The 16,145-nt window shown below is 42.2% G+C and overlaps 1 long non-coding RNA gene across 1 annotated transcript in view; it reads left to right on the forward strand.

The window, feature by feature from the left end:
- Positions 1–16,145, forward strand: part of LOC121102551 — a 42,463-nt gene that overhangs the window by 11,380 nt on the left and 14,938 nt on the right. The gene's annotated exons all lie outside the window — the stretch shown is intronic.

A 16,145-nucleotide genomic window follows, 5' to 3' on the forward strand; every position in this document is an offset into this window, starting at 1 on the left:
GGGGAACTGGATGGAGCTGAAATCATCACATGCCCACAGGTGCCCATGTGTCACCCGGACGATGATTTTCTAATTCATCACAGGCGGGTGTGTGGCAGGGAGAACATTTATCTAGTTGGCATGAGGGTGCCTCATATGCTGGTGGGGACCTGTGATTACCAGAAGAAAAGAGGAGACAGGAGAAGCAGAATCATTTCTCTCCATTAGATACAAACTCTCTGAAAAGCCAGAGAGGTCAGCCCTGCTTAGGGTCCTGCTGTTCCTATCGTTTTGAAACAACCCCCTCCCCCAAAATCACCAGAGGGCTTTGCACCAGCCAAACTATACTCTGAGGCAACTGGGCACTTTTCAGAGGAAGAAGCCCCATTTCCCAGTTTTGCCCAGAGAGCTGTCCCCTACCTGTCTGTCCCCCACCTCCTGGGCCATCTGGTGTACTATGCACGGGGCGAGTTGTGTTTCTGCAACCCAACCCCTACCCCCTGCTCCCTTCAGCTCTGAGGTCACAGCCAAGCTCAAGAGAAAGGAGTAGACCATATTCAATCCCGGTGACCGTGACCCACAGGAGGCTTCTAAGAGGAGCAAAGAGGAGGCAGCATGAGCAGGGTCCTAAGCTCTCATCACTCACTGGGGCCCAGGTAGATGGGAGTAGAAGCTAGGGAGAGCACTCAGGGATGGGGGGTGGGGGTCTGCCACCAACCAGCGATTCAAGGACACAAGGACACCCACAAAGAGGCACTGCAAAGACTTATTGGGAGAGTAAGATGAATAGATTTAATCATTCTTGTTTGAAAAACAAGACATAAATTAGTATATATATATAATTTATATATTTCATGTAGTATATATACTATATACAGACATTAGAAAATGTGTCCTCTCCGTGAGGCTGAGGGAGAGGTGAAGGATGGCCATGGAATGACTCGGGTGGGGGGGGGCTGAGTGGCGAAGGTGCAGGATCAAGAAGTTGGGAGAAGAGGAAGACCACGATAGCCCTGGGGCTTACGGTGGTCGCGGGGGAAAGGGTTCCCCACTGGCTGCATCTCTGGCCCATGAAACAACTTGGTCAGGCACACATGACCACACCCAATATAGTTCAGTTATTTGAATAATATAAATAAGAATAACATGTTTCCCAGGTTACAGAGCTCAAAATAAATTCGGATGGGGAAGTGGACAGTAAAATCAAAGCCCTTGGATATTAATTTGAGACAATCCTTTCAGTTTATCGTATGAAATTCATTTTTAAGTGGACAGAAAATGTAGATATTATTTTGTTTGGCCTTCCAATTCTAGTTATTGCTAGGAGTATATTGAAAAGGGTGTACCATTAGGAAGAATTGTGAGGAGCATGTTAGAGCTTATCTCCTTTGGAATATGCAAGCTGATATTTTTCTAAACTCAATTTGTATTTTAATTCATGCTTTGCAGGAGCTTTTCCAAAATTGGTTCAACCAACCAAGTAAATCAAAAGGATTCATTAAAACATTTCCCTGCAAGGGGCACTGTTTATAAAGAATTAAGCAGATAGCATCATTTAGGTTTGAATGCTATACATGAGGGAGAATGAACCCACAGAGTCAAGGTTTTCTAGGAAGACGTGGGATTCGACTCAGGGGCTCCTTTTGCTTATAGCCAAAGTGGTTAGAGCAACTTTTCCCATAAGGGCATCCTGTAGTTATTACTTACCTTTGCTTGAAGCTCTCACTGACCTGAGGATCACAGTCTTACACTTCTCTGCCTGATGTCTTAACCTCTAACTGCTTTGAAACTTGTCTTCTTGAACGCATCTACACCAGACTCTAGGTTCTACCTGATTCTGTCTTGTCGACCTGTTTCTAGGAGTAGTTCCAGTTAACGGCCCAGGCTCCCAGTGGAAGTTTTCATATGGCGGAAGTTTCGGAATGAAAAGCTTTCTTTACACATTCTACTACAGCCTTGTTTGCCTTCAAACCCTTGGTAAATTACACTCTTCAAAGTACAAGGGGACCTTGGAGGCTTGCAGTGTAGACTCCAGAGCATGATCTCTATTGGTAAGTCTCCCTTTTGACCAGTGACACTGAGTGCGTGGCCCCAATGAGTCATGCTGAGCCACCACCAACCAAGGCAGAGTGGGTCAGGGTCTTGTATCATTTCTGGGGGAAGGAAAGCTGTGGTCTGCCTCATTCACTAGAGGGCCTGGGTGCCCTTATTTGTGTAACTTCTGTGGAATTAATTTAAATCATATAGCATTCTTCCTATTGAGGGGCTCTTACAACCACACACTCCTGACAAACCCAGAACTCTCCTGGATTTAAAGAAAAGGTAAATTTAAGAAGAAAGAACATTCTCACCTCTGGAAAGCAGGGTAAAAAAAAAAAAAAGCAATGAGATCTGAACAGTAGTGAATTTATTATTTGTTAACCACGAGGGACAATAAAGAATTCTTATATACTAAAATTTCCCCAAAGCCTAGCTTTTTTAATAAAAGAGTTGTACTTATTCTCTATTTGTGGTTTGAGATATTTTGTTTTAAAAATATGTTAAATAAAATGTTCCCCTGTTTAAAAAAGAAGAAGAAACGCCTTTGCACTAACAAAGGCATGCTGCAGAAAGAGAAGTTGGCAGAGACGGGTGGAGTCAGGCAACGGCAGAGGCTGGCTAGGAGGAACCTGGGGTTAAAATATCACAGTTTTCTAACGTATAGTCTTGAGAGAGGGGCCACACATGAGACAGTAAGCAGAAAATCACACAGGCTTCTAAGAGTCCCAGAGGGAGATTCCAGATACTAAAATCAGAGGGCCAGAGCTGAGTTGACAACCAAATGGGAATTCAAGCATCATGAAAAGGGAGAGATGGAGATATCAGGCAATGGCTCCTGAAGTTTTGCTGAACAGCTTTCTTCAGTATCAGCCAGCTTTTACCGGTCCAATCTAATCTGTAAACAGATAAACCAGAAGGGGGTGTCTTCAGGGTAGCTCTGGCTTCTGACACAATCACTGTGACAAAATTTCATTATGTGAGAAGATGCTAAGAGAAATATGCACATAAGAACTAGTCAAATAAGTCTAAAAGACATTCTACGTTTCTCATAATCTATTCAACACATGTGAGAGAATCCTTTCAACAAGAAAAATCATTTTAAATTGGATATCCATTCCAAAGTGTGAACGCCCTATATCTTTATGCCTCCCTCTTACATTACTTACCCATCAAATAACCCAAATAAAGCCATGTGCAAGGTTTGGGAGAATCCCCGAGTGAGGAGGCTACTGTGAAGACAAATGGTTAATGTCACCTCTCCCAGCAGCTGCTCAGTTAATTACTGTAATAGAAAACATCTTGAGGGAAAACACTGCATACAGTTATTAGCAATTAACCCACAACTTTAAAAATCCACAATTCTTACTAATAATAGAGACATTGCCCAGCCAACCTAATTATAATTTCTACACAAGAGTCTTGTATTTTCAGAAAATGTGTGAAATCTTGTAGGTTGCTACTATTGAAAATGTGAATAGGAAACTGGGATGATGATTACACTGAGAAATACAAAATGGAGTAGGGTAGATAGAAACAGAGGGGCATGATTTATGTGGTAATAGACTAATTCCCCAGGCGTGCAAAGACTCAGATATATTAGCCAGAGGAACTTTTCTCTGAGTGTTTACTACAGTACAGGGCCCTGTGGTATTAGTGGTTGATGGTACTAAAGTGGTGAAGAAGGCAAGATAGAATCATGCAGGGCAGGATAAATCCGTGAAATAAAACAAACAGATGTGGTATTGCTTTGTTTTTCTTTGAATCACATAATCTTCTTAGATACAGCACAATCTTGAAGCTCAAATGATTTTCTCCCATTTGGATATGTCTCTTCTACTGCTCCCCATATGCTAACTTTGCCCAATGCTTCCTGGTCTTCTTGCTTTTCTAGAACACACTAAGTTTAGTATTGCCTCAAAGTCTTTTTTTTTTTTTTAATATTTTATTTATTTATTGGACAGAGAGACACAGCGAGAGAGGGAACACCAGCAGGGAGTGGGAGAGGGAGAAGCAGGCTTCCTGCTGAGCAGGGAACCCAGTGCGGGGCTCAATCCCAGGACTCTGGGATCATGACCTGAGCCAAAGGCAGATCTTAGTGACTGAGCCACCCAGGGAGTCCCTGATATTGCCGTCTTATCCTTTATTATTTTTGCCTAGAGGATTGGTCCTCCAAATTTGGCATGACTGGCTCCTTCTAAGAATTCGATAACTGCTCAGAAAAAGCCTAATCACACTACAAAACAGCCTGCCTCTCCTTTCTTTCTATCCTAGGACATTCTTTTATTTTCCATGCATATACCACCATCTGATAGATTAGCTTCTTCTTCCTTTCTTTCTTTTCTTTCTTTCTTTCTTTCTTTCTTTCTTTCTTTCTTTCTTTCTTTCTTTCTGTCTTTTTCTTTCTTTCTTTTTCTTTCTTTCTTTCTTTCTTTCTTTCTTTCTTTCTTTTTTCTTTCTTTTTTTGTAAGATTTATTTATTTTAGGGAGGAGGGGCAGAGGGGAGAGGGGAAAGAGATATCAAGCAGACTCCCCATAGATCATGGGAGCCCAACATGGGGCTTGATTCCATGACCCTGAGATCATGACTAAGCTGAGACCGAAGTGTCAGATGCTTAACCCACTGAGCCACCCGGGTGCCCGATTCTGTTATTTCTTAATTTATTATTATAGCAGGCTGTGATAACTGACTTCCTTTTAATTTTGGATCTGTTAACCCCCCCTTCCCCAGCCTTCCTTTCCTTTATGCTCTCAGTAGTTTATTACAAATATAAAACGAATATTTATATTGTTTTATAAATGGCTTATTGTTTTGCAGCTACACCAAATAATGTCTTAAGATATTTCCTTTCTCATTTGAGCTTTGGTTTTGTTGTCATTTACAGACAATCATTTTCTTGTGTAGCTTTTTCTCATTTATTGGTAGTTAATTTTCTCCCCAAATGCTCTAGTACCTAGAAATAATTTCTATATCTCCCAAACATGTTAAATGAGCCCTCTCTTTTTATTTTCAGAGATTTTCACCCTATGCCCCCCTACTTATTCCCAGCTGGTAGGATGCTTTTTCAGTTCATCACTCACAGCCCTGTGTAAAAATTCCCTTTGCTGGGGTACACGGGTGCTCCAGGAAGTTAGCGTCCAACTCCGATTTTGGCTCCGTCATGGTCTCAGGGTTGTGAGATCAAGTCCCCTGTGGGGTGGGCTCTGTGCTCAGAGGGAGACTGCTTAGGATTCACTCTCTCTCTCCCTCTCCCTCCATGTATTGCATGCTCTCTCTCTTTCTCTCCAAAAACAAATAAATAAAAAATCTTTAAAAATTCCCTTGGCCAACGTTCTGGAAATTCTCTTTGTCTCATAGTGCCAAAACCTATATTTTCTAATTTCCATATCTTTCTTCTTATTTCCTTCCTTCTTTTTTCACTTCCTCATTTTGCTGAGACATTTCCTCTAGGAGCCTCCCTAAGAAATAGTATAAAAATGGAGTCAATTTCTTGAATTTTTATATGTCTGAAATTGTCATTCTTTTATAATACTTGATTGATAGTTTAGTTGAGTATGGAATTCTAGTTGAAAGCATTTCATAATGTTATACTTGTCAAATTACTATGTTGTACACCTGAAACTAATATAATATTGTATGGCAGCTATATTGCAATTGTAAATCACTGTAAAAAAATTTCTTATTTTCTAGTGTTTCTTTTTATAGCAATAGATTTTTTTGTGTGTATGTGAATGTAGTATATTCTCTTTCTGAAGTTAATAATTATAATTTTAGGGGGAGGACTTTTTTCCTCTTTTTCAGTTTCCATTTATCTACTCTTTTCCTATAGTGCTCAACATACTGTAAGCTCTCTTCCCGTCTGGTGACCCTCAGCTGTTTAGAGTTTCAGCATAAACATACACAAATTGTTGAAAGGAAGCTCTGTTTTTTGTAGGTGGGAATAGTCAAGTATAGAATTCACTGGAAGGTTATCAATGCTGGTCTTTTCATTGCACCCAGGGTCTCCAGAGACAATCTTCCAACCTCCACAAGGTGCATGATATACACTTGGATACAGGTTTTCTGGGGACTACAGGTGAGAAGGGCTGCGAAGCCCCTGTTCATCCTGTAGACTTTTACTTAATGTTCCTGTGCACTTTGCCTCACCCTGTTTTGTACTGTGTCAAGGATGAACACTTGCAGTTAAGCTTTTCCAGAAATACATCACGTGTCTATGGGAGGACATAAGGAGAAGGTAACATCAGAGAGTCAACTACTGTCCATACTTTACAACTGGATCCCTCATTTTAGGCTCACATATCACCTACGCTTCAGGTACATTTAAGCACCAAGTTCCTTTGCATTCTCTCTGGGAGCTAGCTACTCTTCTAGGCATTGCCTTCTTCAGGCACTTGCCCTGTAACATTTATGACTTCTCTCTACAAAGGCACTTAGGAAAGGACTTGTCAGTCTTCTACCTTCCCAATTCTTCTGGGGGAAATAGTTGGCTAGTTGTGGTCTCCTCTTCCATTTGTCTTGATGGATAATGTCTTGAAACATTTCTTTATTGTTTATTTAGTGAGGTTTTCTGAGGGAGAAGGGATAAAACAGTGCTAAGCAGACACTCTTTTGCTTGTTTTTTTTTTTTCCAAGACTCGGTATGTATTTTTTGTTTTAAGATTTTTATTTTATTTATTTGACCGAGATAGAGACAGCCAGCGAGAGAGGGAACACAAGCAGGGGGAGAGAGGAAGGAGCAGGCTCTGAGGAGCCTGAGCCAAGCCAGAGACTCGATCCCATGGCCGGGATCACGCCCTGGGCCAAAGGCAGACGCTTAACTGCTGTGCCATGCCCAGGCGCCCCTCGGTGTATGTATTTTTAAGCTATTTTCTGTATTTATCTAAAATAGTGCTTTTCAAACTTTTAGTATGTATCAGAAGCACTCAAAGGGCTTGTTAAAACAGATTGCTGTGCCCCATCCCTGGATTGTCTGATTTCTTATTTAGGATATGGGACTGAGAATTATTTCTAATGAGTTCCCAAGCAAGCAATGCTGATACTGCTGGTCTGGGAACCACACGCCCGACAAACACCAATTTATATGTATGGCCTTTTAGTTTTTAATTAACTCTGGTTCTATTCTTCCATATTCCAAGATGGGTACCTGTTGAACACCTACTTCTCCTTTAAGGGCCACACCTCATATGGATCCTCTAGATTTTTCTGATCGCTATAGAAAGCATATCTGCCCCAAAGTAACCTCAACTCCTCTATATTTTATTCTTACTTCTCTTGTTATACTTTCATCACATTAGACAAGTCACATGTTTTAACTTCCCAAGAACAAGTTCTTTAAGTATATAACACCTAATCTTATTATTTTAGAGTCTTCTCCCCTTCTCCTCCACTTTCCCTTCTTCTCCACTTCTGTAATCCTCCTTCTCTAACTCTTCTTCCTATCCTCCTCCTTCTTAATTTCTATCACCTCATATTTTGATATATGAGGCATGATGAACTGGACTGAGATTATGTTACCATGTACAATCAAGCGTAAAAGACATGATTTGAATGATTTGCTCTCTGAAGTGTGAATGTCTTAATTTCACATTTATCAGTGTGTCATGTAACCAAGTCAGGCATGCAGATTACAGTGGCTCTACCAAAGTAGCCCAGATCATGAACTCCTCATTACCTGTCCCAAGGATGATAAGTAGCTTTATAGAAGGAGAATCAATGGACAGCTTACTTCGTGAGAAAGTGCACCACGGGGGAAAAAATGTCAGCTGAACTAAATGGTACTTAGTGATGTAGTCTGCTTTCATTTGTGGTACAGACTTCTTATCTTGTCAGGGACAAATAAAACATTTTTCAGTTTGGTACTGACCTGTAAACTCAACTTTAAAAAAAAAAAGTGGGATATAATACGCATGTCCAGAAAATTTACCTTTTTTGAAGTATAGATTCCAGTGCGTTTTAGTATTTTCACAATGTTCTACAACTATCACCACTACCTAACCCAGAACATTTTCATTATCTCAAAGAAAACCCATACCCACTAACAGTCACTCCCCACTTCCTCCTCTCTTCTAGCCCCTGGTAACCACTAATTTACTTTCTGTCTCTATGGATTTGTCTGTTCTGTACCTTTCATATAATGAAATCATAAATCAATAAGGTGGCCTTTTTTGTGTCTGGCTTTTTACTTAGAATATGGTTTTTAAAGATTCATCTATATTTGTAGCATATATCAGTACATCAATTCTTTTATCGGTGAATGGTATTATATTGTATGGATATGCCATATTTTGCGATGTATTTATCAACTGATGGTCATTTAGTTTGTTTCCCACATTTTGGCTCTTATAAATAATGCTATTACTTATGAATATTCTTGTAAAAATTTTGTGTGGACATATGTTTTCCATTCTCTTACAATAGAATTGCTGGGTCATGTGGTAATCCAGCATTTGGAAGAACTGCCAATCTATTTTTAAGTAGCTGCACTATTTTACATTCCCATCAATGTATGAGAGTTCTAATTTCTCTCCACCACTGTCAACACTTGTTAGTGTCTGTTTTTGATTATAACCATCCTAGTAGATGTGAAGTTGGGTCTCATTGTGGTTTTGGATTGCAATTCCCTAGTGGCTAATGATGTTTAGGATCTTTTCATGCTTATTGGCTGTTTATACATTACTTGGAGAAACGCCAATTGAAATTAATCGACCCCTTTTTCTTTTTGCACTGTTGAACAAAGCTTTATATAACTGGACTTTGGTCCCTTATCAGATATATTATTTGCAAATATTTTCTCCCATTCTGTGTATTTATTAACTTTTGACAATATACTTACAGGACTTTGGATGCTGATGTTCCATAAGCTGCATAGTAAGCTGAAGTTGCCTTCTCTATGCTACATAAAACGCACAGTCAGAACCTCAAAATGTTCAGGTACAAATTGGCACTATGTTTTGGATGTAAATGTCAGATAATGAGCTGTCAAGTACATTGGCTTTAGGCTGGTAATTGGGGCCTAGCACCTCTGTTTGGAGCTTAACCTTCCAGAAAACAGCTAACAATGCTGCTATCCTCTTATCTGGGTTGAAATAGATAGGCCTGAGACTATATTGCGTTTGATCATTTTCCTTAGGTAGATGCTTTTTCCTTATTTATAGAGTTTCATTAGCTACTATTTTGCTCACTTATCTACTTTCGTAAATCTTCCTTGGCTTTATTCTTTACTGGGTTGGGAAAAGGAATGGAAAGCTCTGTATTCTCAAAGAGTTACTTTTGATCTTCCTGGAGTATGGTGAAAAGGCATTCATAATGGCTGTTTGGATTTGATCCAGTTATAAAGGCGTTCAGACATAAAAATAGGAATTCAAGAATAAAAGTTATAGGGAAGAGATTTTGGTATTCACTTTTTCCTCTGACCGAAAAGTGAAAAACTGTACCTTATCAAATAATAATGAGGAGCCTTTGCATACAAAGAGTTAGCTTTAAGAGAGTTTCTTACCTAAAACAATCTTGAAAAGAAAGGTCTCACATGTGATTTCAAGCATACTGTAAAGCAATGTAATCCAAAATTTGTGGCTTAGTACTGGCAAAGACAGATAAACAGACCAGTAGAATTGAGAGTCCAGAAATAAACCTTGCATATCTGAATTCAAACAATTCTGACAAGGGTGTCAAGACATACAATGGAGAAGAAAGGACAGTTTCTTCAACGTGGTGGTGGAATAATTGTATATCCACATGCAAACAATTAGAGAAGTTAGACCCTTACCTTATACCATATACAAAAGTTAATCCAAAATGAACAGAAGACCCTATACGACCTAAAACTGTAAGACTATTAGAGAAAGAAAACATAGGGGAAAAGCTTTAGGACATTAGATTTGTCCATGATTTTCTGGAGATGATACCCAAAACACAGGCAACAAGAATAAAAAGAGAGACAAAAGAGACAAAAATAGACAAAATAACTACATTGAAATTAAGAACTTCAGTGTCAAAGGAAACAATCAACCAAGAGTGAAGGGGAACCTATGAGATGGGAGAAAATATCTGTAAATCATATATATCTGAGTAAAGGGGTTAAATATGTACAATACATAAGGAATTTCTTTTTGAAAGATTTTATTTATTTATTTGAGAGAGAGAGTGAGAGAAAGAGAGAGCATGAGCAGGGGGAGGGGCAGAGGGAGGGAGAAGCAGACTCCCTGCTGGGCAAGGGAGCCTAATGAGGAACTCGATCCCAGGATCCTGGGGTCACGACCTGGGTGGAAGGCAGACACTTAACCAGGGAGCACCCAGGCACCCAAAGGGATTTCTACAACACAAAACCAAGTAACTCCATAAAAAAATAGGCAAAAAATGGACAATTCTCTCTAAAGAAGATATACAAATGGCCAACAAATATATGAAAGATGCTCAACATCTCAAGAAGTCATAAGAGAAATTCGTTACAAAATCACAATGAGATGTCTCACACCCATTAGAATGGCCACTATACAAAGAACAGAAAATAGAAGTGTTGGGAGCGATGAAGAGAAAATGGAACTTTTGTATGTTGATAGGAATATAAAGCGGTGCAGCCATTATGCAAATCAGTAGGGAGATTTTCCCCAAAATAAAAAAAGGGTAACCATATGATCCAGCAAACTCACTTCTGGATCTAAGTCATGGATCCTCAAGATAAAAATTATTGCAACAATATATATAAAACAGCAAAAGTCAGAAGCGAAACAATATCTGCCTGTGGGAACTAATAGACTCAAATAAATGCCAGGTGTGTAATAAATAAATTTTACTACTCCAGCGAAATCCTATCACATGTCTTTATTTATATGGAGATGATAAGGATGTTATGCTATCTGAAATGAATAGAAGTCTATAAAATAAATCTAATTACTAAGTAAGTAGTCAAATCATAGAAACAGAAAGTAGAGAACGCTATTTGTGAAGGGCTGGACAGAGAGGGGAGGAGGAATTGTAGTGTTTAGTAGAAATAGAGTTTCAGTTCTGCTAGATAAAAAAGTTCTAGAATCTGTTGCACAATATGAATATATTTAACAATACTGAATTGTGTATTTAAAAATGATTAAGATACTAATTAGTGTTACATATTTTTACCCCCCACATACACAAAGAATTAGCTGTGCAAAGGTAGAGTTTCCAAAAAGTCCAAGTCAGTGTATATCTGGCTAATCTTCTGGTATGTTCTCATAAAAATGTATAATTCTGAAGTTGGTAATTCTATCTCACATCTGATTGGCCAAATCTTTATAGTCGATAAGTAGCACAGTACTGAGAAATTATGTGTGTAAGTCACTAGAAAGGTATCTTAGGAATTTTATGCTGAATTTTTATTCTCCTTAAAAAGAGAGAGAGAGAGCTATTGGTTCATGGGGACAAAATTTAGAAGCAGCAGATGAAACCAAAGTAGAGAGCGATTATTCACATCTTGGTGTGACAATCCCAGTTATCAGTTTCCTGGGTGAATTTCATTCTATTTGCCTGACATCAAGATTTCAATGTACATGGCTCATTAGTGCTTGTAGAGCATTTCTATAATGGCAATTTATTACACTTTCAGGTGACAGAAGCTGTCCTTTGAAGGATTACTTTTTGACCTCCTCCTCTTTCAACCCACAACACCTGCCGAATGGAAGTGGCTTGCTCTCTTTCCTGTCCCCATACAGACACTGGAAGTTTTTGTGTGCAAAGGAGAGCAGGGCTGAAAAGCTTTGGCAGGAAGGTTTTGCAGCAACCTGCCTGTCGAATTTGCATGGATCAACAATTTCTCAATTAGAAGGAGATAGACGAGAAGATAAAGTATGCGGTAACTGTAAAGCGCTTCAAGCAGCAGCTGAGAAGATTTGAGAACATCTGGTCAGGATCTATTTCCTTTTAGGTAAACAATCATACGTATTCTTTACAAAGGCATACAACTCGTGCATTCCTCGCCATATTTTACATAAAAATATTTAATATATAATTCACATGATATTTCCTAAATCTTCGAGAAAAATGCAAATGCATACAGGAGTATGAACTCAGATCCAGTTTAGGAGCATGGGGTGGTGTTCCATTGTTTTGATGTATGGCTTTGGACACACTGCTCTACCCCACAATTTTTTTTAAAGATTTTATTTATTTATTGTGTCAGAGAGAGAGAGAAAGCACAAGCAGGCAAAGTGGCAGGTAGAGGAGAAGCAGGCTCCGGTTGAGCAGAGGAAGCCCAATGTGGGGCTCAATCCCAGAACCCTGGATAGACCTGAGCCAAAGGCAGACGCCCAACCAACTGAGCCACCCAGGTCCCCTGAGAAATAAATATGATCATAGTCTCTTTCTTAAGCTTTAAATATATATATATATATATATATATATAAAATAAATATATATATATATAAATTTTTTTAAATCCTAAGCTCTTGTTGACCTGTCAGGGCTTGAACTAATCTGAGATCAGGAGTCACACACTCTACCCACTGACCAGCCAGGCCACCACCTCGTAGTCTCTCTCTCTAAGGGTTGCTAGAGAATTTGAGATCATGCGTGTAAAGTACTTTGCACAGTGCCGGCATATGGCAGGGATCACACGGTTGTTTCTGCATATTGAAGGGCAGGGATCAATCTTCAATCGTGTGTGGAAGGCTCTCAGCATAGGTACAGACTCATACCTTTTTGCGAAGCCTGTGAAAAATAAGAATGAGGTCAACACCAGAGGCAAAGACAGACATCCACAGACAGAAGAGGCGCAAGGAGCTAAAAGAGAACTCATTCCTAATGGTGGGTCGTAGAACTCCAACGGAAATGTCCGCTATGAGGCACTCCAGAGCATTGCGTACTACTTTGGGGTGTGGGAAGCACCCAAAGGCTGCGTGGCCTGGGTAGAAGTTGCTGCACTGAAGTGGTCGAGGCACTTCTGTCCCTATTGAGAAGGTTCGGCCTCGTAATTCTCCCTCACAGTGGCTTCCACGCAGCCAGGTCATTGAACTAAGAGACCCTCCTGGAATTCAGACCATTTTTCCAAGGGACCAGGGGACTGAACCTCAGAGGTTATTTCTCCCGACTCCATGGAGGACCTCCTCCTTGCTCACACACACCCACACAGTCTGGCTTCCAGCCCGCAGGACGGGGAATAGGATGCAGTTCTCCCTCTCATCCTAGCAGCTGTTGGGAGGAATTCTCCCAAAGATAGCATTGATGCCTTCCCAGTGTGTGAGAGCTGTCCTCCCTTGTCCCTCTGGCAGGAAGAGAATCTGGCTGCAGGCAGTCCTTTCAATTCATTTCTGATGGAAATTGCCTATTACCCACAGTGCCTTCGACAACAGCTTGAAAAAATGTGACTCTGCCAGCACCACGGGCATCCTGGGTCCATGCCAGCAGTACTGCAGACCCGTTTCTCCTCTAATTGGCTGAAGTCAGAAAGTGGGAGTCAGGTTCGACAGGCTAAGTCTGGTCGGGGTGGCTGAAACCATAAGAGGTTTTTTTGGAAGAGGCTCCAGCTCTCCAGGCTGCAGCCGAAGATGGCCAGGTAGATACTTGGTGGGAAGATGACCTCCCCAGTGCTTCGAGATACCACACGGTGGTCCTGGGTCCACAAAAAGGAGACCATCAGCCACCCCAAGGACAGCGTTCCAAAGCTTTGGGAAGCAGTGCGGTGAAGTCCGCTGAGTTAATGGGACACTGGACGATGGACTTCTGACTTCCACACTGTTTGCCAGGAGGAGGCCAGGCTGCTTGGCCTCATCCAACTGCACTGCCCTGGGGTTAGCATTCCCAGGGGAGTGAGGGCTCTCGCACAAGGTACAGAAGTCTGGGAGGGCTCTCTTGTGACAGTCATCTCATCCAACACCTCATTCATTCCTCATATTTATGTGAGGACCTCTACATGCAGGGTCCTGTGTGGATTGGTACCAGGGTCTAGGAACACGAGTAAGGTCTTTCTGACCAGAGAACTCACGTAGTGTAGGACAAGAGAGGGCCCCAAATTCTGACTGTCCAGTTAGGTTCTTTTTTAAGTGGTAACAGAGATCTAGCACTTTGACATTGGCACTGCCTTCCAATGAATCCGCAACCTTGGTGGACGGCGAGATATATCTTGGTGGGCGGCCCTCAGAAAGAGCTCTGCGACAGGGCTGGGCCTCCCGCGTGCAGAGGGGGCTCTGACTATGCTGTTTCTGGCTCACTCTGTGCCCCTGCTCCTCCAAACCACTCTAGCCAGGACCTCTGCAAGACAGGAGAAGCAGAACTCTTATCCAGTCCTTGGGAGGAAGCGATGAACTCGGGCCCCTATTATTAGTTTGTCTCCCTTTGCCTACCGGCCAACAAGGCCGCGCGGGGGTGGGAGGGGTGGGGAACTGGATGGAGCTGAAATCATCACATGCCCAAGGTGCTCCATGTGTCACCCCGGACGAGATTTTCCTTCAAGTTCATCACAGGCGGGTGTGTGGGCAGGGAGAGCATTTATCTAGTTGTGGGGTCTCATATGCTGGTGGGGACCTGTGATTACCAGAAGAAAAGAGACAGGAGAAGCAAGAATCATTTCTCTCCATTAGATACAAACTCTCTCGAGAAAGCCAGAGAGTCAGCCCTCTTAGGGTCCTGCTGTTCCTATCGTTTTTTGAAACAACCCTCCCTCACAAAATCACCAGAGGGCTGCACCAGCCAAACTATACTCTGAGCAACTGAGCACTTTTCAGAGGAAGAAGTCCCCATTTCCCAGTTTTGCCCAGAAGAGCTGTCCCCTACTGTCTGTCCCCCACCTCCGCCATCTGGTGTACTATGCACGGCGAAGTTGTGCTTCTGCAACTCAACCCCTACTCCCTGCTCCCCCTTCAGCTCTGAGGTCACAGCCAAGCTCAAGAGAAAAGTAGACCATATTCATCCCGGTGACCGTGACCACAGGAGGCTTCTAAGAGGAGCAAAGAGGAGGCACATGAGAGCAGGGTCCTAAGCTCCTCATCCCACTGGGGCCCAGGTAGATGGGAGTAGAAGCTGAGAGAGAGGCGCTCAGGATGGGGTGGGGGTCTGCCACCAACCAGCGATTCAAGGACACAAGGACACTACCCACAAAGAGGCACTGCAAAGACTTATTATGAGGAAGTAAGATGAATAGATTTAATCATTCTTGTTTGAAAAACAAGAGCATAAATTAGTATATATACTAAATTTATATATTTCATGTAGATATATATATCTATATACAGATCATTAGAAAAATGTGGCTCCTCTCCGTGAGGCTGAGGGAGAGGTGAAGGATGGCCAAGGGAAGACTCGAGGGTGGGGGGGCTGAGTGGCGAAAGGTGAGATCAAGAAGTTGGAGGAAGAGGAAGATCTCACGGAAGCCTGGGGCTTACGGTGGTCGCGGGGAAAGGGTTCCACTGGCTGCATCTCTGGGCCCGCGAACGGGTCAAGGCGAGGAGAAGCAAGGAAAGGGGGGGGCTAGTTTCTGCAGAAGGGGCTCCCCTGATCCTTGCTGGGAGAAATCACCACTCGGGGAGGGGAGGGGAGGGGACTTTATTGCGCTGGGGGAGGGTACCAAGGATGGGCGGGGGTTAAGCACAGTGTACATCTTTATAAAACTCACGTAAGAATGAGAGATTTCACATGAACCTCTCATGTAATGGTGAAAGAGAGGCAGACACAGGGCGTGAGCGTGTGGCAAACTGCGGGGGGGAGGTATGGAGAGGTGGACAAGAAGCAATCTATACAGAAGAAACATTGGCTTTCTTTGTTCCCTACAGTGGGACAGCTGGCAGGGACTCCGTGTCTTCACTCCCAGGAAGGTCGTGGGGGACAGGGATGGGGCGTGGGGGGTGAGGGGGTGGGGGGTGGTGGCAGCAGTAGATGTGTGTCAAGGAGGATGCTAAACAGTGTGAATTCCCTTCCAGATGACTCTGGAGAGAGAGAAAGAAAGAGAGAGAGAGAGAGAGAGGTGCAGGACTGCACCGGGTAAGGCGCTCAGCTTCTTTTCTTAGAGAGACGAATCCACAGGGTCAATACACAGCCAAAAGCATATACTCAGGATTAACATATCACGCTAGCTTCCAGAAGTTTAAGATATGTCATCTCCCCACCCCTCCCCATCCCTCCCCACCCCAGCTCCCAATCCGTAGCTAGTCGAAACTCCTAAGGACAG

This window comes from Ursus maritimus (assembly GCF_017311325.1).
Source record: "Ursus maritimus isolate PB19 chromosome X unlocalized genomic scaffold, ASM1731132v1 scaffold_X1, whole genome shotgun sequence".
Lineage (NCBI taxonomy): Eukaryota > Metazoa > Chordata > Mammalia > Carnivora > Ursidae > Ursus > Ursus maritimus.